At 48.4% G+C, this 23,559-nt stretch overlaps 1 long non-coding RNA gene across 1 annotated transcript; it reads left to right on the top strand.

Moving 5' to 3' along the window:
• Positions 1 to 20,137: 20,137 nt before the first annotated feature.
• LOC107122239 lies at positions 20,138 to 21,969 on the top strand. The gene is made up of 3 exons (XR_001482901.1): positions 20,138 to 20,320; positions 20,943 to 21,020; positions 21,115 to 21,969. It is a non-coding gene; the product is annotated as an uncharacterized LOC107122239 (long non-coding RNA).
• Positions 21,970 to 23,559: the final 1,590 nt, after the last annotated feature.

Here is a 23,559-nt window from a genome sequence, read left to right as displayed (position 1 = left end):
TGTTAAAGAATAAGAATATAAGAAGACCACCGCTGGATCAGACCAGTGGTCCATCTAGTCCAGCATCCTGTCTCAGACAATGGCCAACCACTTCCTCTGGAGGGCCAACAACAGGGCAGAGAGGCCAAGGTCTTCACAAGAACGTCAGAAGAGCCCTGCTGGATCAGATCAGTGAGGGTCCATCTAGGCCAGCATCCTATCTCACACAATGGCCAACCACTTCCTCTGGAGGGCCAGCAACAGGGCATGGAGGCCAAGGTCTTCACAAGAACGTCAGAAGAGCCCTGCTGGATCAGACCAGTGGTCCATCTAGTCCAGCATCCTGTCTCACACAGGGGCCAACCACTTCCTCTGGAGGGCCAACAACAGGGCATGGAGGCCGAGGTCTTCACAAGAACATCAGAAGAGCCCTGCTGGATCAGACCAGTGGTCCATCTAGTCCAGCATCCTGTCTCACACAGTGGCCAATTAGTTCCTCTGGAGGGCCAATAAGAAGGCAGAGTGGCCGAGGCCTTCGTAAGACCATCAGAAGAGCCCTGCTGGATCAGACCAGTGGTCCATCTAGTCCAGCATCCTGTCTCACACAGTAGCCAACCAGTTCCTCTGGAAGGCCAACCACAGGGCATGGAGGCCGAGGCCTTCATAAGAACCTCAGAAGAGCCCTGCTTAATCAGACCAGTGGTCCATGTAGTCCAGCACCCTGTCTCACATAGTGGGCAACCAGTATCTCTGGAGGGCCAACAACAGGGCATAGAGGCCGAGGCCTTCATATGAACATCAGAAGAGCCCTGCTGGATCAGACCAGTGGTCCACCTAGTCCAGCACCCTGTCTCCCTCAGTGGCCAACCAGTTCCTCCAGAAGGCCAACCACAGGGCACAGAGTCCGAGGCCTTCCCCTGACGTTGCCTCCTGGCTCTGGGATTCAGAGGTTGACTTCCTCCGGACGGAGGTTTCACCTCAGTCACGATGGCGAGTAGCCACTGATAGACCTTTCTTCCAGGAATCTGTCTAATCCCCTTTTACAGCTGTCAGTTCCTGTGGCCATCACTGCATCCTCTGGCAGCGAATTCCCCATTTTAATCACCCGTGTGAAGACGTATTTCCTTTTGTGTATCCTGAAAGAACTGCCCTTCAGCTTCATCTGATGGGCCCTCTCATCATTGTCTTTCTCAGTATTCATCTGGTGTGTTTATTTACCCTTCTGCCCTTGCTTTTGAAGTGTTTTACGATTCAGAGTTCACCCACAGTCTGAGACACATAACACAAAAGGGAGTGAAGGCCAAAAGGGAAGAGGGGAAAACGGCAAATTCAGGCTCTGGCTCTTAGATTTTCTGTTTTCTAAAGTGACACCTGAAACTCCGTGATATGGAGTCATAACCTATTGAAAACAGATCAGCCAATATCATAATGCTCTTTAGCTTGGAGAAATGACGACTGAGGGGTGACATGATTGAGGTTTATAAGATTATGCATGGGAAAGAGCAGGTAGAGAAAGAGGTACTTTTCTCCCTTTCTCACAATACAAGAACTCGTGGGCACTCCATGAAACTGCAGAGCGTTCGGGTTAGAACGGATAAAAGGAAGTACTTCTTCACCCAAAGAGTGATTAACACTTGGAATTCACTGCCACAGGAAGTGGTGGGTGCTACAAGCATGGACGGCTTCAAGAGGGAATTAGATAAGCATATGGAGCAGAGGTCCATCAGTGGCTATTAGCCACAAGGTATAGATAGGGGCTCTGGGGCAAGTGATGCTCTGTCTTCTTGGTGCTTGGGGGGGGGGGTCAACAGTGGGAGGGCTTCTAGTGTCCTGGCCCCACTGGTGGACCTCCTGATGGTCCCTGGTATTTCTGGCCACTGTGTGACAGAGTGTTGGACTGGATGGGCCACTGGCCTGATCCAACATTGGCGTCTCTTATGTTCTCATGTTAACCTTGGTCCACCAAGGTTGGTATTGTCTACTCAGACTGGCAGCAGCTCTCCAGGGTCCCAGGCTGAGGTCTTTCACATTACCCACTGCCTGGGCTTTTGTTTAACTTATGTTTCCAAGCGGAGGCTGGACGACCATCTTTCGGGTATGTCGAAGGGCTATCTTTCAGCTATGCTCCTGCAGAGTGCAGGGGGATCGACTAGATGACCTGCAGGGGCCCTTCCAACTCTAACATTCTATGATAGAGATGCTTAGAATTGAACCTGTAACCTTTGCAAAGCAACCAGATGCTCCACCTTCGAGCCGTGGCCCCTCCCCAAAAACACATGAACATACATGAAGCTGCTTTATACTAAATCCAACCCTTGGTTCTTCAAGGTCGCTATTGTCTACTCAGACTGGCAGCAGCTGTCCAGCGTCTCAGGCTTTCACATCATCTACTGCCTGATCCTTTTAAACTGGAGATGACGGGGATTGAACCTGGGACCTTCTGCACGCAACGCAGAGGCTCTGCCACTGAGCCACGGCCCATCCCGAGCTGGGGCAGCCAGTGTGTTCTTCCAAATGGGAAAATAGAGCCCTCAAAATGAGGAGTTATGTGATTTTTAGGAACTGAGAGATTAGAATAATACAACAATGTCTCTTTTATTTGACCGTGGGCTTCTTAACACACCCGGCATGTAACGTTTTTAGTTTTTCTTCCTCTCATGTCCTTCAATAAGGGGCGAATGTTTCTCAGGAGTATGACCACACTGTGTTCTAAATCTTCTCGGGGCGTGGGGTGCATTTTTGTGCGGCGTCTCCTTCAACAAAGGGCATCACAGTGTTTGCAGTTATTTAGATGGGTATCTGAGAGCCAGTTTGGTGTCATGGTTAGGAGCGCGGACTCTAATCTGGGAGAACCGGGTTTGATTTCCCACACTTCCACAGGCAGCTGCTGGTGTGACCTTGGGTCAGTCACAAGTTCTCTCAGAGCTGTTCTCTCATGGGCAGTCCTTGAAAGAGCTCTCTCGGCCCCACCCACCTCACAGGGTGTCTGTTGTGGGGAGGGGAAGGAAAAGGAGATTGTGAGCCACTCTGAGACTCCTTCCGTAATGAAGGGCGGGGTGTAAATCCAATCTCTTCTTCTGTCTTCGTCTTCTGAAGAAATGTGCCTGCACATGAAAGCTTTATCCCCAGAATTAATCTTTGTTATTCTTAAAGATGCCTGTGGACTCAGACTTTGTTCTTTCACAGTGATTTGCAGTTTTTGAAGGGTCTGTTGTACCACCCCCCAACTTTTTCTTTGCTGTCTCTATTTTTTTAAATTTACTTCTTTTTAATATCTTGCCCTTTTCCCCAGTGTGGACCCAAAGTGGCTTCCATTGTTCTCCCTTCCTCTGTTTTATCCTCACAACAACCTTGTGAGGTAGGTGAGTCGGAGAGCATGTGACTGGCCCTGGGTCACCCAGCAAGCTTCCGTGGCAGAGTCTAATAAGCAGTGCAATAGGGCTAAGATTACAAAGGCTAAAAACAGCGCAAAACAGTCCCAGACATGATGTGTCGAGTGATGAAGGAACTGGAAGACTCAGAAGTAGAAAACAAGGCCATAAAAGTGAGTTAATACATACAATGAATAGGTAATACATACAACGAATAGGTAATACAACTTCCTGAACCGTTCCACTATTGTACGAACCTAGTGGTGTAGTGGTTAAGTGCGCGGACTCTAATCTGAGAGAACGGGTTTGATTCCCCACTCCTCCACTTGCAGCTGCTGGTATAACCTTGGGCAAGCCATAGTCCTGGCACAGCTGTTCTTGAAAAAGAGCAGTTTCTGTCAAGAGCTCTCTCAGCCCCGCCTACCTCACAGGGTGTCTGTTGTGGGGAGGGGAAGGGAAGGAAAAGGAGTTTGTAAACCGCTCTGAGATTCCTTTGGGTAGTGAAGGGCGGGGTATAAATCCAATCTCCTCTTCTTCTTATGGGAGGTGCTCTGGCTCAGTGGCAGAAAGTCCTGGCATGCAGAAAGTCCCTGGTTCAATCACTGGCATCAGGTATTGGACCAGGGAGTAGGTGATGGGAAAGACGTCTGCCTGAGAGCTGCCGCCAGTCTGAGTAGACAACACTGACCTTGATGGACTGAGGGTCTGACTCAGTAGAAGGCAATGTGCTGTCCTAGCAGAGTTTAGAATAGTAAACAGCAAGCCGTACTGTATCTTTAATTATATAAAGGATTGTGGGAAATGTAGTTTCAGTAACGTAGTTTCAGCTGGCCCTTCTGATTGGTATATACAGCCTCCCATTCCTTTGATACATTTACCCGGGAGAAACTGTTCATAGCTCTCCTCTTCTTAGTTTGTTTGTGATTCTCTTGGCTAGCAGACGGGAGAGATTCAGCTCCTTTTACCGCATGAATCACTCAAAGGACTCAGGACTTTAAGGCTCCTAACAGCTAATGAAAAGGAAATGTGAGTAAAACTGAACCTTTGGACCCTTGAGAGTTGAATAAAGTTGGTTCCAGATGAGTGAAGTCTGTGTGTTAAAAACTTGGCCGTTCTTAAGAGCCAGCTCCGGCTGCCGGGAACAGCATAGGCAGTTTGATGTATATTTGCAGAGGGGCCGTGGCTCAGTGGCGGAGCCTCTGCTTGGCATGCAGAAGGTCCCGGGTTCAATCCCCAGCAGCTTCAGCTAAAATGACCAGGCAGTAGGTGATGGGAAAGACCTTATCCTGAGACCTGGAGAGCTGTAAAGAGGGGCCTTGGCTCAGTGGAAGAGCCTCTGCCTGGCATGCAAATAAAATATTTTAAGACAAGGTGTTCAAATATTTTCCAAATCATTTATTTTATATCAGATTGATCTAATTTCTGTGCACTGAGGACAAGCAAGTCCTAGGTTACCAACTGAACTCTCCAATGCAAGAGCAAGATGCATTTCTTCCTTTAGGAGGTGCTATTGTCAGAAGAAAATAAAAAGGTTTCAGTTTTGTTTTTGCATGTGGGTGGGTATTCTGTTTGCAATAATTGTTTGGCTACACTATATTTTTAATATGCTAGTTGTGATAATTTCATGCCAAGTAAAAATGTCCAGTCATCTTTTATGTTCCTAAAGTAACAGAATGACTTTCAATCTAGAAAAGACAAAAGAAATGCTAATGTAGCATTTTTTTCAATTTTTCCAAAAATTTCCATTTTTTAATTTTTATTTATTTATTTATATTTCGATTTCTATACCGCTCATAACCCCTAATGGGTCTCAGAGCGGCTTACAATGACTACTAGTCATTTTCCCCCAGAAAAAAATGTTTTTTTTTCCCGAGCTTCAAAATTTCCGGAAATTTTACATCTCTACCCTGCACCCATGTCATTGGGTGCCCATTTTACCCATGGGTCGTTTCCCAACCTGATTTGAAGAATTAACGACTGGATGCGCTTCCACCTGCTGCTGGGCTCCCTCCGTGGTGCCTCCGGATGCCTGCTATGCGTGTGGGTGGCCGAAGGATAGTTCCTGTTTTTTTGGAGCGCAGCTGTTTCTCTGGGGAGGGCCAGCTGTTGTGCAGATGTGCCCCAAAGCGCCTCCTTTTTGTCTCCTGCTCTTCCTCCCTTTGTCTGCCTTCTGCTTTGTGGGCCGTGGGTGGGCGCATGCTGCTGCTGCTGCTGCTCAGAGCAGGGAGTCAGATTCCCTGGTGTGTGAGGAGAAGAAGAGAAGAGATTGAATTTATACCGCACCCTTCACTTCCCAAAGGAGTCTCAGAGGGGCTTACAAACTCTTTTCCCTTCCCCTCCCCACAACAGACACCCTGTGAGGTAGGTGCGGCTGAGAGAGCTCTGACAGAAACTGCTCTTTTTCAAGGACAGCTGTGCCAGAACTATGGCTTGCCCAAGGTCATCCAGCAGGTGTCTAATCCAGATTAGAGTCCGCGCACTTAACCACGACACCAAACTGGCTTCAGAACTGGGGGGGGGGGGTTCAGCCATTCCCGTGTGTGACTGATGAGGGGACAGTCCTTTCCATGTTGGGGTCTTAATTGTTTGCCTGGCTTCTTGGGTGTGGAACCACCAGACTCGGCCATCAGTGATGGGGAAGGTCCTTGGATGGGACCACCAGTTCAGTGTTCCCTCTAAGCTGAGTGAGAGTGATGATCTGGGGCAGTGATGATCTGGCCCCACTGGTGGACCTCCTGATGGCCCCTGGTATTTCTGGCCACTGTGTGACCCAGAGAGTGTTGGACTGGATGGGCCATTGGCCTGATCCAGCATTGGCTTTTCTTATGTCTGTGGCAGTGATGCTCTGCATTCTTGGTACTTGGGGGGGCAAGAGTGGGAAGGCTTTTGGAGTTCCAGCCTTGCTGGTGGACCTCCAGGTAGCACCTGGTTGTCGGCCACTGTGTGACACAGAGTGTGGGACTGGATGGGCCACTGGCCTGACCCAACACGGCTTCTTTTATGCTCCTATGTCTGGGGCAGTGATGCTCTGTCTTCTTGGTGCTTGGGGGGAGCAACAGTGGGAGGGCCTCTGGAGTTCTGGCTTTGCTGGTGGACCTCCTGGTGGCCCCTGGTATTTTTGGCCACTGTGTGACACAGTGTTGGACTGGATGGGCCATTGGCCTGACGCAACATGGCTTTTCTTATGTTCTTATGTTAGCCATGGCAGCCATTTTCTGGCTGACTCTGCCTTTTGTCTCAGCTGTTTTTTGGCAGCCGTTTTGTGTCTGCCCCCACCTTGCCGTGTCGGACTCCCAAAGGTACCTGCAGGCTTTAAAAGGCTGGGGACCCCCGGGTTAGAGTCCCAGACTGGGAAAGCCAGGTTTGAATTCCTATTCCGCCAAGGAAGCTTGCTGGATGACCTTGGGCCTGCCACGTCATCTCAGCCTAACCTACCTCACAGGGCTGTTGTGAGGCCCCCTCCCCATACACAACATGTCGCTGGAAGACTAGTCCTGGAGAGCAGGCTCTTTTTTAAAGAAACAAGTCCAGTGTTCAGCCATGATCTTGTCTCTAAGGAGACTTTTGCTTCGGATGAGCCGGTGGCCTTCCTCCGTCTAAATCCCTGCTAAGTCGGCTCAGGCTGGCCTCCGTTCTTGGCCGCGGCTGGCCGGGTCAGCTAAGCAAGATCTCAGCTTGGCCTGGATGTCTTAAAGGGAAACGAGCAGCCATGAAGATAATTGGCCTCCGTGGGGTTAGCCCCAGTGTTCCCTCTAAGCTGAGTTAGTGTGAGCTGGCTCACAATTTTTTAGCCTCCAGCTCACAGATTTTTGTCTTAGCTCAGGAAGGATGGCTCTAGAGCAAACTAATTTATGCAGTAGCCGAATTGCTTGCTCACATCTTTAATGCCAGCAGCTCACAAAGTAGGATTTTTGCTCACAAGACTCCACAGCTTAGAGGGAGCATTGGTTAGCCCTCTAAGGCTGGTCCCCGTGCGTACCAAGCCAAGCGTCTCCCTCGGTTGGGTGGAGGTACATTGGCCTGGGGTGGGGGGGACGCCTTCCCCCCCCTTATCATGACGCAGGCTCTGTCCTCATTCTTTCCAGCTCATCCTTCGTTCTTCTAATGGATGTGGTGAAGGCCACAGGGATAGACGGCTTCTAAAAGGGGATTCGACAGGTTCATGAAGGAGGGGTCTGTCAGTGGCTACTACTGTTGTACCCACCGCTTATGAAACACTTTATACTCTGCCACTGACTTAACAGTCAGTCTAACTTAGTAGGTGCACTTAACACTTCCATGGTGCATATGTTAAGTGCCTTTGATGATTCTAATCACAGTAACTGAAATCCATCATCATGAACATATATTCAGATATTCACTTTGGTTCATTGCTTAAATGCATTCTGGGTAAAATACTAAATGCTGACAGGCAATCCTACTGCTTGTGGCCTTGCTTGTTCTTGCCAACTATAACTGTGCATATTCCTGATGTCATTTAGCCTACGGTAGATGAAGAACACACACCACTATGTACCCATATCTGCTACATTAGATACTTTTAGAGTATTTCATAGTCTGGGAAGAAGAAGGCCCATTGTTCAACTGAAGGAGGTACATTTTTGCCTGAGGAAATCCAACCCACAGGTTGGAGCCCAATCAGAATGGTGGGACAGATATATGACAAAGTTTGATGGAACCAATAATTATGATTTATTTCTAACTGTCATAGGGGGTATAAAACTTTATGTCTCCCATTATAACCTTGGGGAAGAGCTAAACTTTAAAGGAACACTTCCCTTTAAACATTTAGGCCGAAAATGGCCTCTGTGAGATCCCGAACTCGTCTAAACGCTAAAACTAGGCACCGTTCAAACATTGTTTTTAATAACGCGGTTTCGAGCGGGGAGGGGGTTCAAACCGGAAGTGGCTCGACACCGAAGGAGCGATCAGATGTCAGAAAAGCGCGGCTGAAACCGGAGAATCAGAAAAACACCACTTGGGGACCTGGTATCAAAATACTCCGGGTTAAAGTGGTTTCGAGCTGGAAAGCGACGGCTGGGGACGGGAGGCAGGTACTGACCGTGTGATCGCACAGATAAAATACGTTTCTGAGGCGGGCCGAAAGCGGACTAAACGGCCCGTCTGAACGAACCCTCGGAGGCACTAATCCTCTGAATCCCAGAGCCAGGAGGCAACATTGGGGGAAGGCTTCGGCCTCTGTGCCCTGTTGTTGGCCACTGTACGAGACAAGATGCTGGACTAGATGGGCCACTGGTCTGATCCGGCAGGGCCCTCCTGATGTTCTTACCAGAGGAAGGCCTTGGCCTCTCTGCCCTGTTGTTGGCCCTCCAGGGGAACTGGCTGGCACCTGTGTGAGACAGGAGGGTGGACTAGATGGACCACTGGCCTGATCCAGAAAAGCTCTTCTGATGTTCTTATGAAGGCCTCGGCCTCTCTGCCCTGTTGTTGGCCCTCCAGAGGAACTGCTTGGCCACTGTGTGAGACAGGAGGCTGGACTGGATGGACCCTCACCCTCACTGGTCTGATCCAGCAGGGCTCTTCTGATGTTCTTACGAAGGCCTCGGCCTCTCTGCCCTGTTGTTGGCCCTCCAGGGGAACTGGCTGGCGTCTGTGTGAGACAGGAGGGTGCACTAGATGGACCCCCACTGGTCTGATCCTGCAGGGCTCCTCTGATGTTCTTATGAAGGCCTCGGCCTCTATGCCCTGCTATTGGCCCTCTGGAGGAACTGGCTGGCCCCTGCGTGAGACAGGATGCTGGACTAGATGGGCGCTCCAGAGGAACTGGTTGTCAATAGAGTGAGACAGGAGGCTGGACTAAATGGACCACTAGTCTGTTCCAGCAGGGCTCCTCTTCCAACGTTCTTATGATTCTACAGGTTTTCCTGGGTTAGACATTCACCCATGGAGACAGCTGCACCAGCTCCATCTCTGTTGTCCTGCAAGTGATAAAAACACATGACTTTAAAGGGTTGCCAACTGCCTGGAGATAAAGGATGACCTGTCCCTTTAACAGTCAGGTGGAGATCCGGTTTGGTGTAGTGGTTAAGTGTGCAGACTCTAATCTGGGAGAACCGGGTTTGATTCCCCACGCCTCCACAGGCAGGCACTGGTGTGACCTTGGGTCAGTCACAACTTCTCTCAGAGCTGTTCTCTCGCAAACAGTCCTCCAAAGAGCTCTCTCAGCCCCACCTCCCTCACAGGGTGTCTGTTGTGGGGAGGGGAAGGGAAAGGAGGTTGAAAGCCGCTCTGAGACTTCACAAGTGAAGGGTGGGGTATACATCCAATCTCCTCCTCCACTTTGAATCCCAGCTGGGGGAGAAAATTGGGATGTAAATAAATAAATGCTTGAAGGCAAATGCATCTTGGACCAGCCTAATCTGATCTACCTTGCAGGGTAGTTGTGACGGTAAAATGCAGGAGGGGAGAGTCAGTTTTACTCTCCTGACCTCTTTAGAGGAAAAACTGGATTTATAAATGTGAGAAATCACCTTGCCTAACAAAGGCTTCTGCAGTTGAAGGTCGAATCCCTTCCCCTGCTCTGTTCTTTGAAGGCATGTTTCTGGGATGAAGTGGAGATTGCCTCTGTGGGGAAGTGTGGGATATCTCCCTTATAAATAAAAGCCAAATGGTGGTGGCACTTCTCTAGAACATTCCACACGCTCCAAAATCAGTTTGCTCTCTGATCTGTCACTCAGAGGATCTCCCTATCCACTGGCTGCTTTGCCCGAGTCCTGCCTTCAGCATTCTAAACAGTTTGCTCTTCCTCTCCCCCCCCCCCACAGCCAGTCAGAACACAGAGGTTATTTGCATATGCAGCCTCATTGGCCTCTGCCTCGGAACACAGAGGTCGTTTGCATATGCGACTTGATTGGCTTTTGCCTCTAACATTCTAAACAGTTTGCTCTTCTGAGGTAAAATGTGTCCAATCTCCAGGTGAGGGCTGGAGATCCCTCAGAATTACAACTGCTTTCCAGACGGCAGAGATCAGTTCCCCTGGAGAAAATGGTGGGCTCTGTGTCCTTATATGCTGCTGAGGTGGCCCCCGTATGACAGCCAATGTGACGTAGCAGTCAGGGCTTCAGAGCACAAGAGAGGCTGCAGGTGTGTGGGGGGGTGGAAAGCTGAAGAGTGAGGGGGAAATAAAGGTAGGTTGATGATTGGCTGGGAAGGAGATAGGGTTGTCAACTCCAGGTGGAAAATTCCTGGAGATCTGAGGGATGGAGCCTGGAGAGGGTGAGGTTTCAGGAGGCGTGGGACCTCGGACAGGTACAAAGCCATAGACTCCACCCTCAAAACCAACCATTCCCTTCTGGGGAACCATAGTTGCCAATCTCCAGGTGAGGGCTGGAGATCACTCAAAATTACAACTGTTCTTTAGGGTAGCAGAGATCAGTTCCTCTGGAGAAAATGGTGGACTCAGTGTCATTATACCCTGCTGAGGTCGCCACAGCAAATTGACACTGAGCATCCAAGGCCGCCCAGAGCCTCTTTCTAGAGGCCACTGTATTTATTTCCACAACGGGCCTTTTTCCTAGTAAATTTAATAAATAAATTGTCCTGTCCGCTGTTGGGGATTGCCTGGAGCTGGAGGTGTTGGCACGTATTACCTGCAGAGATCGTTATGAGATCTTTAGCTCGCCAAATTTAAATAATTTGAACACGTGCTGAGGTTGCAGAAGTCCGCTTTGGAACCAGCCAGATGTGCAGTGATTGCAGCGGAGATTAACAGGAGTCTCGTGTCACCTTGAAGTCTGATCAGGTTTTGTTTCGCGTCACAGAGACTCATGCTAGAATAGCTGACTTGTCAGTCTTCGAGACTACAGTTTACTTTTGCTGCGACGAACCATTGCTTCTCGGCTGTCCGTGGCCTGAAGCCCAAGGCCTTGGGAAAGGGGCTGTGGCTCAGTGTTGGAATCTCTGCTTGGCATGCAGGAGGTCCCAGGTTCGATCCCCCGGCATCTCCAGTTAAAAGGACCAGGCAGGAGGTGATGGGGAAGACCCTTTTCTGCCTGAGACCCTGGACAGCTGCTGCCAGTCTGCGTAGACCCAGACTGACCTCGATGGACCAGTGACCAGCAACCGTGGACTTCCTTGGTGGTCTCCCATCCAAGGACTAACCAGGGCCGACCCTGCTTAGCTTCCGAAACAAGGCAAGCCCGGGCCATCCAGGTCCGGCCCCTGATGGTTTTGCACCCCACGTTCTGTAGGCCCCTTTCCTTTTCTTTGTGTCGATGTGGGAGAATTGGAACCTGGCGTGGGATTAGAGGAAAGGGTGGGTCTCTCTAGTCAGAAGTTGTGCGGGGTGGTCCTTCCTTCCTTCCTTCCTTCCTTCCTTCCTTCCTTCCTTCCTACCTACCTACCTACCTACCTACCTGAGGGACCGACTTTCCCCATATGTTCCCCAAAAGGCACTACGGTCGGGAAGTCATCTCTTGGAAATTCCAAGCCCCAGGGACATTAAATTTGCAGTGACCAGAGCCAGGGCATTTGCAGTGACCAGAGCCAGGGCATTCTCGGTGGCGGCTCCTACCTGGTGGAAGGAGCTCCCGGAGGAGATCCGGGCCCTGCGGGATATTTCTCAGTTCCGCAGGGCCTGCAAGACGGAGCTCTTCCGCCAGGCTTTTGAGTAGGAGCCGCCGCCACCACTACTCCATCATTGCTATCTATGCACCATCGCATCATCACCACCACTATCTGGTCCCTTCGGGGTGCGAGGTGACCTGGCAGGAGGAGGGATGACAGACTATGGGAATGTTACCGTTGGGATGAAGATCTACCCCATCTTGTGACAAATGGGATGAAGATCTACCCCATCTTGTGACAAATGGAGCACTGATATTTTGTTATTGTACTTTATTGTTTTATGCTCTGTTGTTTTTATTTGTTTTAATCTTGGCACTCTGTGCCTCTTGTTAGCCGCCCTGAGCCTTCGGGGTAGGGTGGGATATAAATTTAAAGATAAATAAATAAATAAATAAATGATACAGGATCTTTCTTTCTTTCTCTCTCTCTCTCTCTCTCTCTCTCTCTCTCTCTCTCTCTCTCTCTCTTTCTTTCTTTCTTTCTGTGTAGTGGTTAAGTGCGCAAACTCTAATCTGGGAGAACCGGGTTTGATTCCCCACCCCTCCACTTGCACCTGGCTGGATGACCTTGGGCAAGCCGTAGTTCTGATAAGAGCTGTTCTTGAAAAAAAGAGCAGTTTCTGTCAAGAGCTCTTTCAGCTCCACCTACCTCCCAGGGTGTCTGTTGTGGGGAGGGGAAGGGGAAGGAGTTTGTAAGCTGCTCTGAGACGCCGAGTGAAGGACGGGGTATAAATCCAATCTTCTTCCTCCTCCTCCTCCTCCTCCTCCTCCTCCTCTTCTTTCTAACTGTAAGAGTGGTTGAGTGGTTGAGCAGTGGAACAGTCTGCCTCAGGAGGTGATGGATGCTCCTTCGCTGGACGTTTTCAAGCAGAGGCTGGTCAACCATCTTTTGGGTATGTTGCAGGGCTATCTTTCAGCTATGCTCCTGCAGAGCACAGGGGGTTGGACTAGATGACCTGCAAGGTCCCTTCCAACTCTAATATCCTGTGATTCTTCTTCTTCCTCCAACTTTTTTACTAAGAAATTGTAAAAATAACAATGAAAGGAACATAACAGCTTGCAAACATTGAATTATTACAAATAAGTGTGAACTTATCTAAATTAATCATTCGCATATGGTATATTGTGTAAACATAGTACTCAACCGTACAAGACTGAATAGAAAATTCTAGTAAACAAATCAGCTAACAGTGCTCATAGTTTAGTCAGCTTGAAAAAGGGATTGGTGATTGGATTTAAAGATCTAAAACGTACTCTGTCTATATTCCTAGATTGTCTTAAAGCTCATAAGATTATAGGTAAAGGTTCCCTTGCTCGAAAGCTAGTCGAATCCGACTCTAGGGTTGCGGTGCTCATCTCCGTTTCCAAGCCGAAGAGCCAGCGCTGTTCGAAGACCTTTCCTTTTTTTTTAATTTGAAACCCCTAAGAGGGTAATTTTATTAGTTTTTTAATAGACTACATAACTACAACAGAAAATATAGGAAGGGGAACTACAACTAGGGATAAAGAAAAGATACCCACACTAACTAAAAACCCAAGAGTAGGAGATCATTTCCGTGTTAATCTACATGTTAGTCAATACGTGTTAGTATAACAGTATACTTGTGAGTTATTTTTAACTACTGCTTCAATGTTAATAATTTTAATATTTTGAGAACACTTCTTGAGCATCTTCTTATTTTCATAGGGCTATTTTCAGAGTCCTTCTGCCCTTACTTCTGTCTTCTTTCTCTGAAATCATACACCGTTTTGCATGCTCCCGCACCCGCTTCCTCCCCAGAGTCCTCCCCCGTTCCAGAGGTAGCAGAGTCACTCGATTTTGTTTCTTCATCTTTGAGTTCTGCTTCTGGCCCCAGCTGTCGTCTCAAAAATTCCTTTGCTTTAAAGATGGAGTCTATCTTCTCTCTTTTATCATTTATTTTAAAGAAGACGTTTCCGTGGTCACGTGGCCGGCATGACTAAACGCCAAGGCGCATGGAACGCTGTTCCCTTCCCACCAAAGTGGTCCCTATTTATCTACTTGCAATTTCTTGCTTCCGAACTGCTAGGTTGGCAGGAGCCGGGGCCAGAGACGGGAGCTCACTCCGTCATGCGGCACACTCGGGTCTCGAACTGCCAAACTACCGACCTTCCACAGCCTGCAGTTCAGCGTCTTAACCCCTTGATCCACCGCAGCTCCCATAAGATTATACAATAATTAAAAATGCAGCCAAGAGTGGTAGGATGTCTAAGATGGGAGAATGTCCTTTTCTGACATGTATTGGAGAACACGCGGCCATGTGGCCATAAAGCGTGGAGAAGGTGAAGATGGCTGTGTGACGCTCGTGAGTTCGGCTAAAATGAACTAATCCCAGATTTTCTCATGCCAGAGATGAATAGTTGGAGGGGATGGAGATTTCCATTGTGAGGCAATTGCAAGTCTTGGGCCTGGATGGGAGTTTCTGTGCGCACTCTGGGACAGGCCGTCCTAAAATGTTCCCAAGCGATAGGGCTGGCCAGAGAGCGAGAAGGCGGTGGGAAACCCACCCTCCCACAGGTCCTGGCCGCTTCGAGACCTCTTGTAATCTTTGCCACCCAAGGGCGGGCATCGCATCACCCTTAGCTAGAAGGCGCCCCTTTCATTACCGGCCAAGGAGAGGCCCGGGTGCCCACTTGGAGAGACAGCCAGGGCACGGTCAAGACAGGCTCGTGTGTCACGTGCCATGAAGTTGCTTCCAACTTACGGTGACCCTATGAATGAACGACCTTCAAAAACTCTTTATTGTTTACAGCCAGCTCAGGTCTTGCAAACTGTGGGCCGTGGCTTCCTTTAGAAGAAGAAGAGACTGGATTTATAGCCCGCCCTTCAGTACCCGAAGGAGTCTCAGAGCGGCTTAACCTTCCTTTCCCTTCCCCTCCCTACGACAGACACCCTGTGAGGCAAGTGGGGCCGAGAGAGCTCTTTCGACAACTGCTCTTGAGAGAACAGCTCTGAAGGAACTTGTGACTGACCCAAGGGCACCCAGCTGGCTGCATGTGGAGGAAGAAGAAGAAGATTGGATTTATACCCCGCCCTTCACTTCCCAAAGGAGTCTCAGAGCGGCTTACAAACTCATTTCCCTTCTCCTCCCCACAACAGACACCCTGTGAGGCAGGTGGGGCTGAGAGAGCTCTGTTGACAACTGCTCTTGAGAGAACGGCTCTGAAGGAACTTGCGACTGACCCAAGGTCACACCAGAAGCTGCATGTGGAGGAGTGGGGCATCAAACCCGGTTCTCCCAGATTAGAATCCGTGCTCCTAAACACTCTGGGCCAGTTTGGCTGGAGATCCTGGAGGTTGTTTGTCGTCTTGTGGGCGAGGATCACTGGGGGTGTGGGGGTGGGGAGGTATTTGGGGTTGGACTAGATGACCCTGGAGGTCCCTTCCAACTTTGTGATTCTGTGACCCCGGGGCCCACAGCTTTCCTTGCCAAACTCCCCCCCTTCTTCCAAGAAGGTTCCCTAAAGGCAGGTTGGAGTTGACCCCCCCCAACCACTTGCCCTTTTCTCTCCTCCCTCCGGCCGGCCTTTCTCTTGTTTGTGTCTCATTCCAGAGTCCGCCCCGCCCGCGTTTCCTGTTTGCTTTGGCACCCTTGGCAGCCGCCTGCCTGTTGACCTCACCACATATGTTTTTCGCTCTGCGTTTGGGGGGGGAGTTGAGGGGCCGTGCTGGAAGAAGAAGAAGAGATTGGATTTATACCCCGCCCTTCACTACCCAAAGGTGTCTTAGAGCGGCTTACAGACTCCTTTCCCTTCCCCTCCCCACAACAGACACCCTGTGAGGTGGGTGGGGCTGAGAGAGCTCTTGACAGAAACGGCTCTTTTTCAAGAACAGCTCTTATCAGAACTACGGCTTGCCCAAGGTCATCCAGCCAGGTGCAAGTGGAGGAGTGGGAAATCAAACCCGGTTCTTCCAGATTAGAGTCCGTGCACTTAACCACTACACCAAACTGGCTCTTAAGGGGAAGGGGCTTGGGGTGTTGGCCCCTCCTCCTGGGCGGGAGGCAATGTTCCCTCTAAGCTGTGGAGTCTCGTGAGCAAAAATTCTACTTTGTGAGCTACTGGTATTAAAGTTGTGAGCAAGCGATTTGGCTGCTGCGTAAATTGGTTTGCTCTGGAGCCATCCTTCCTGAGCGGAGACAAAAATCTGTGAGCCGGAGGCTAAAAGACTGTGTGCTAGCTCACACTAACTCAGCTTAGAGGGAATACTGGTCTCAATGTTCCCCCTAAGCTGTGGAGTCTCGTGAGCAAAAATTCTACTTTGTGAGCCAGTGGCATTAAAGTCATGAGCGAGCGTTTTGGCTGCTGCGTAAATTGGTTTGCTCTGGAGCCATCCTTCCTGAGCGGAGACAAAAATCTGTGAGCCGGAGGCTAAAAGACTATGAGCTAGCTCACACTAACTCTGCTTAGAGGGAACACTGGTCTCAATGCTCCCTCTAAACTGTGGAGTCTCGTGAACAAAAATTCTACTTTGTGAGCTACTGGCATTAAAGTTGTGAGCAAGCGATTTGGCTGCTGCGTAAATTGGTTTGCTCTGGAGCCATCCTTCCTGAGCGGAGACAAAAATCTGTGAGCCGGAGGCTAAAAGACTGTGTGCTAGCTCACACTAACTCAGCTTAGAGGGAACACTGGAGGGAGGAGCTAATTCCCCTGCCGAAGAGGCGCAGATGGGCATGCTGTGCCAGGCCATGGAGCCGCTTTGCCCTTTGCTCACACTGCTCCAGAACAGCCATTTGGCCCGTCTGCTAATGTTACGTGCATGAGCCGGTCCTGTGCGCCCTCCCTTCATGTGTGGAGGGAGGTACTCTGATCCCAGCAGGCTTACAATCGCCTTCCCTTCCTCTCCCCGCGGCCGGCAACTTGTGGGGCTGAGAGAGTTCTGGGAGAACTGATGGGCAGTGGGTTCAGGACGGACAACAGGAAATCCTACTATATGCAGAGAGGGATTCAAATGCGGGATCTACTGCCAGAGGATGTAGTGAGGGCCACAGGAACAAACCGCTTTAAAAGAACAGCTTGTTCTCAGTAATGTTGCTCAGGCTGGCAGAAGTGATTAACTTGCAGCAGCTGAGGACTGTCATCGAAAGTGGTTGACAGCTTGCAATTTAGAGATCTGTCCTAGTAACAGCTTTCTTTTGGCTAAATGGCTTTTCTTTCTGCACTGAGAAGTTAAGCTCTACCAGGCTACAGGCCTGGCTAGAACGTGAGTCCATCAGTCCTATTTATTGGAAAGAAGAGAAGAGATTGGATTTATACCCCGCCCTTCACTACCCAAAGGAGTCTCAGAGTGGCTTACAAACCCCTTTCCCTTCCCCTCCCCACAACAGACACACCCCGTGAGGTCGGTGGGGCTGAGAGAGCTCTGACAGAAACTGCTCTTTTTCAAGAACAACTCTTATCAGAGCTAAGGCTTGCCCAAGGCCATCCAGCCAGGTGCAAGTGGAGGAGTGGGGAATCAAACCCGGTTCTCCCAGATTAGAGTCCGCGCACTTAACCACTACACCATACTGGAGTTATTTCAGATGTTGAATGACAGCAGGCAAATAACAACAGCAGGTGAATAACAATAGCAGGTGTGATTGGATTAGGTGAAGTGAATGTCTTGTGTCACCTAAGTGTCTCTAAAGTAGCAAGTGTTTGTTCCTTCCAGCCCCAAAGTTCTATTCCATAAAATATAGGGAAGATAACTTTGCTGTTAAAAAGCTGGATCTATAAGAAAGTCCCGCTTGGTTCGGTAGAATCTCAGGATTCCTCCTGTTATCTTAGTTGCTGATGCTTTAATAGAGACTACATGCGCATTCCAGTTCAGCGTTTCAGTAAAAATTGCAAGTATTTATAGATCTTGCATTGTTCTATTGGGATACCTTGTATGTTCCAGGAATGTCTTTTAGGTCTTTTTCAGAAGACCACTACTTTAGTTCTTGAGTAATTGATGGTCAGATTCACAATATCCTCCTAGTTTGTCCAGAAGTCTCTTTAAACCATCCCTAGTTAGGGAAAATAGAACCGTATCACCTGTATAAAGCAGTATTGATGTTTTCTGCTGGCCTACCGTAGATGAAACAAGTTCGGGGCCATTTAGCCTGGGAACTGTGTCATTTATGTATAAACTAGGAGCAAAGCCCATTGTAGAAGGAATACAACGAGCCCTAGGAAGACATGACAGAGCCCCCCCCCAGTCCTACGCTTTCTCCCCCCTCCCCAGAGGCCAGGGTCGAGGGGCAACAGAAGGTCCCACCACTGGCTTTGTGTCCAGTGGCCTCTGGGCCGCCTCCACTGCCGCCGACACCCATTCAGTCGCAGCTCGTGCAGGTACCTGCAGCGGGCTCGGCAGGTTCGGGCTCAGCCTGATTAGCGTCCGCCTGCTGGAGCATCCTGCCCGGCCGCCGGCTCCGAGCCTACTGAGGCTGAGACGCTGGGCGGCGGTTTGGTGGGTGGGACGACAGCAACGCAGCCAGCCACGCAGCCAGTGGGTAGAGATGCTGTTTGAGTGACACAGCAGCGAGCCAACTGATTCGGGAGTGTGTGGAAGAGTCCACAACCAAAACAGCATTATATATAAGGAGAGATTGAAAAGTGCTTTACCCCTTTACTTGTTGATATTTTGCTAGTCAAAGAGCCTGAGATGCCTACTTTGATCCTTGTAGACGTATCTGAGTATAACTCACAAATTAAAAACAACAATCTCTTGTCCATGTTTGTCTTCTCTAGAGATGTGAAGAACCGGAAAAATTCGGGGGGAAAACAGTTTTTTTCCATTTTTTTCCTGAAGCCTTTTTTTGTTTTTTTCTGAAAAATTGAAAAAAGAAAATAAAAGAAAAAAAATTGATTATGGAACGTTTTATTTTAACATGATGAATAAAATATTTTAGGACAAGGCATTCAAATATTTTCCAAATCATTTCTAAAAAATATGTATGGTATCAGATTGATCTAATTTCTGTGCACTGAGGACAAGCACAAGTCCTAGGTTACAAACTGAACTCTCCAATGCAAGAACAAAATGCATTTCTTCCTTTGGAGGTGCTATTGTCACAAGAAAAAAAAGTTTCAGTTTTGTTTTTGCATGTGGGTGGGTATTCTGTTTGTAATAACTGTTTGGATACACTATATTTTTAATATGCTAGTTGCGATAATTTCATGCCAAGTAAAAATGTCCATAGTCGTATTTTATGTTCCTAAAGTAACAGAATGACTTTCAATCTGGAAAAGAAAAAAGAAGTGCTAATGTAGCATTTTTTTCAATTTTTCTGAAAATTTCGTCTTTTCCCCGGAAAAAAATGGGTTTTTTTCCTGAGCTTCAAAATTTCCGGAAATTTTACATCTCTAGTCTTCTCCAGTTTATCCCAAAGCCGATCCCTATTGGTCAAGTCAAAAGCTGTTGCCACGTACAATAAACTTTATTCTGCTATGTCACCTAAGTGTGCTTTATTCCACCTCTTGCAGGTCCGGTGTGACTTACCTCCATGGACCATGCTGGGACAGAGATGTTTGCGGCCTTGGGATCCTCTCCTTAAGGCGCCCCGTGATACAGTAATGAAGTTGTCGTCTTCGATGGCTCTTTGGTGATCTCTGCTTCCAAGAGCAGCTCCTCAAGAAAGAAAAAGCTCCGAAGTTCGAGGCCAGAAGGTTGGTTCTCGTCTTCGGGGAAGAAGTTCAGCGATGGAATTGGAGAAAATGACCCAAACTGCACAGCCTCAGGTAGGTGGAGGTGCTAGCCAGAACATTGTGGGGAATTCACATTGTGTGGAAGCTCCCATCTCCTGGGAGTGCCAGGTCCCTGAGAGATTAAGTTTGCCTCTACTAGGGCCAGGGCATTTTCGGTGGTGGCTCCTACCTGGTGGAATGAGCTCCCAGAGGAGATCCGGGCCCTACGGGACCTTATGCAGTTCTGCAGGGCCTGCAAGATGGAGCTCTTCCCCCAGGCTTTTGACCTCCACCGCGCTGCCATTTTTGGCAATGCGAACTGGCCTTGGGAATGAAGAACGCACATCGTGCAGACCGATCAAGAAGAGACAGTAGAACCTCTGGAACATTGCATTGGAGTCTCCGTCTTGGATGATATATTGTTGTGAGCACCGATTTTAAATGTAAATGTAATTGATTGTTTTATCTGGTTTTAGTGTTGTGTATGGCAGTTGCCTCTTGTTCGCCGCCCTGAGCCCATGTGGAAGGGCGGGATATAAGTCAAATAAATAAATCTGTTTCTTTTCTGGGCAGAGCCGGCGAGTTTCCTTTGCCAATCCAATCTATCAGGAAGAATTGGCAGATGATATTGATAGGCGAAGCCCTGCCGTTAGAAATCATTCTTCAAATGGGTCTCCGTCTTCCCGAAGCATTAAACCTTCTTCTAATCATCAAACCAAGGTAATACCAATGACTCTCTTTATTCAAAGGAGTTTTCCAGAAGAAATACTCTCTCCATGGTTCAAGAACTTTGTGTCTGATTAACTGGAGGAAGGGAAGTTCTTCAGTCATGAGCAAGTGCTAAGGCTTAGAATTAAAGATCTTCAAGTGTCAGCAGAAGGCATTTTTGTGGATACCCCCTCTCTTTCCCAGAAATCCCAGTGTCCTCCAAAAAATTCCTATGCTAAGTGCAGGTGTTCCAGAATGATGTGTGATACAGCACAGAGAGGGGCCCAAAGAGGAAGAAGGATCAACTGTATGTGTACAGAAGTGCTTTTAGTTGAGTATATAACAATCTTTGGTTCCAAGTATATAGGCTTAATCCAAAAAACTCATGGAGGTAAATTCATACAGCTATATGCAGTTTGTAAAAAAAACATAGTTTGCTGAGCTAGTTCATAACAAGAGATACTTGCTGCTTCTACCGGGCGTGAGCCCGATTCTGTTTTAAACTCTTAGGCATTGCCCTGTTTCTAAATTAGCAGACCTCTCTTTAGTTGTAGGATTTCAGTAAGATTAATCATAGGCTTTTAGCTTATTCCTATGATCCTGAGAGACCTTTTTTTCCTCTTTTCCTATCCAGCCTATTACCACTCCAACCAAAGGACCCCTCTCCCCCGGATCTCGTAGCCATAAATATAAGAGCTCAAAGAAGTGTTTAGTAAGATTTGTTTCAGTTTTATGTATTCTCTATTTTTTCCTTTATTCAGCTCTTAAAACTTAATCAAATTTAATAATTTTCTCTGTTGTTCAAGATCAGTGAAATGGTCAAAGAAACTCTACCGTCTCCTACAGAAAGCATATATCCAGCGCTGCAGGGTTGTAAGGCACCTGTTGACACCATTTTGCCTCAGATTACATCAAATATTTGGTGAGTAGCAAGCACCAGGTTTGATTCACAAATGTTTATGGCTAATATTGTGTTGCCATTTCTTCTCATGGTGCTCACAGCATACTTATTCACAGGAAGGTTATACTCTTGAGCCACAAAAAGAACTAGTACCAGATGATGTCTTCTGTTGCGGAACACTTACAGAAGAAGAAAAAACCCACCAGAGTTTTCTTGGTGTATTATCTAGATGGAATTTTGAGTCTAGCCTTGCAGTTTTCATAAGAGGATGGAAAGTAGACTGTTGGTACATTCTCCTTCAGTGGGGGAAGACATCCAGATTGGCTAGGGGCAGGGTTCAGTTGGAGCAGGAGCGCACAGGAGCGGCGCTCTGCCAGTTAACAAGTTGACTCTCTAAGTCCAGTCTTTTGGCTGAGAAGTTTTTCCGGAGAACTTCTGTTTGGTGATAGGGACCTAGAAAAAGTTATTTTAGAGACCAAAGAGAATAGGAAGGCCATGCCATCAACGTCAAGGATAAGGATGGTAGAGTGACATAATTTCATTCCTTTACTAAGTAAAGGGCACCAATGCGAGGCAGGGAGAACAAGGGTTTCAGAGGCTCCTGCTCTTCAGGATACTGATCCAGATTCCAGCAAAGTTCATCAGGGCAAGAGATGCCAACACAGCAAACAAGGACACCAGGACCACCATGGAGGTGTTTGCAGTACATGGTTCCTGATAAACATTCAGAAAAGTCAGATCACTGAATCCAGATGCTTAGTTGATCTTGGGGTAAAATGGCGGCGGCAGCCCCAGGCCAGATCCGTGTCTGCCGTTAACTTGCAGTCTGGCTCTTGAGTCTACCTAAAGTTAGCAAGTCAGGCCGAGAAGCCGTAGAACTGTCAGTCCAGATCATCAGCTTTCCCGGACGCGTCGTAAAAATTGGTAGCGTAACAAGATCCTGTCACGTCCAGAGCTCAGACGTCCTCAGGGCTTTATAAAACACTCCTTAAAAAGGGCGCTTGTCGACACATTTCGCAAAAGTCAGTGGCTGTAACTGTTTTATTTTCCCCTCGTTTGCAAGTACACTGCGACTTTTCGAATGACTTTTCTCTCAGTTTCTGTTCTTCGTGCGTTTGGGGAGCTCTTGGGGTGTGTATAAAAATATGTGTTACGAGCGACTTGGACAGAGGGTATATTGCGTGTGACCTCAAAAGGAGAATCTGGATCGCGAATGTGTCGGCAGCATTTGTCGCTCAGTCTCTTTTAAATACCTGGCTTTTGTATCTATGACTTCTCACACATGAACCTACCTGTTCACTTCCGTCATCTTTGAGCTGGTTTTGGTGTCGTGGTTAAGAGTGCGGACTCTAATCTGGGAGAACGGGGTTTGATTCCCCACTCCTCCCCATGCAGCTGCTGGCGTGACCTTGGGTCAGTCACAAGTTCTCTCAGAGCTGTTCTCTCAAGGGCAGTTCTCGCGAGAGCTCTCTCAGCCCCACCTACCTCACAGGGTGTCTGTTGCGGGGAGGGGAAGAGAAAGGAGATGGTAAGTCGCTGTGAGACTCCTTTGGGTACTGAAGGGTGGGGTATAAATCCAATCTCCTCCTCCTCCTCTTCCTTCTTCCCTGCTTGAGTTTCTCCTGCAACAAAACTTTGGGACTTTCATGAGATGCTGTGGCTCAGTGGTAGAGCTTCTGCTTGACATGCAGAAGGTCCCAGGTTCAATCTCCATCTTATCCAGTTCAGGTTCAATCTCCATCTTATCCAGTTATTGACACCCCTTCCCGGTTCTAGTCTTTGCATTTTTATTGAATTATTTTCTAAATTTTAACTGTGTGTGTGGGTTTCCCCCCCCATTGTTCAAATGTTTTCACCTTTTCATGATTGTCGCCGCGGGGGACCCTGATGGGGTGGAAGGGCGGCATAAAAATGTTCTACATGAAATACTAATCCAAGTGGCACACATGGGCCCCGATCCAGCAAGGTCTACTGAGCCAGTGGAAGTCATAAACGTTAATGCCAGCGGCTCACAAAGTAGAATGTTTGCTCACAAGACTCCACGGCTTAGAGGGAACATTGGTCTGCTGCTGGTCCAAGTAGACAAGACTGATCTTGATGGACCAAGGGTCTGAGATTCAGTATCAGGTGGGTTCACCTGTGAACTCCCTCCCTGGGGAGGTTTGTCTGTCTCCCTCTACTGGTGTCTTCTACCTGCGGACGAAGACTTTTTTTTTTGTTTCATTTGGCATACCACCCATAACAGTTATTGACACCCCTTCCCAGTTCTGGTCTTTGCATTTTTCTCGCTGGATCAGACATATAGTCCGTTTCGTCCAGCATCCTGCCTCACACAGGGGGCCGGCCAGTT

Source organism: Gekko japonicus, unplaced genomic scaffold (assembly GCF_001447785.1).
Source record: "Gekko japonicus isolate JY-2015 unplaced genomic scaffold, Gekko_japonicus_V1.1 scaffold2, whole genome shotgun sequence".
NCBI lineage: Eukaryota > Metazoa > Chordata > Lepidosauria > Squamata > Gekkonidae > Gekko > Gekko japonicus.
Note: the sequence above shows the minus strand (reverse complement) of the source record. Positions and strands in the feature narration are given on the sequence as shown.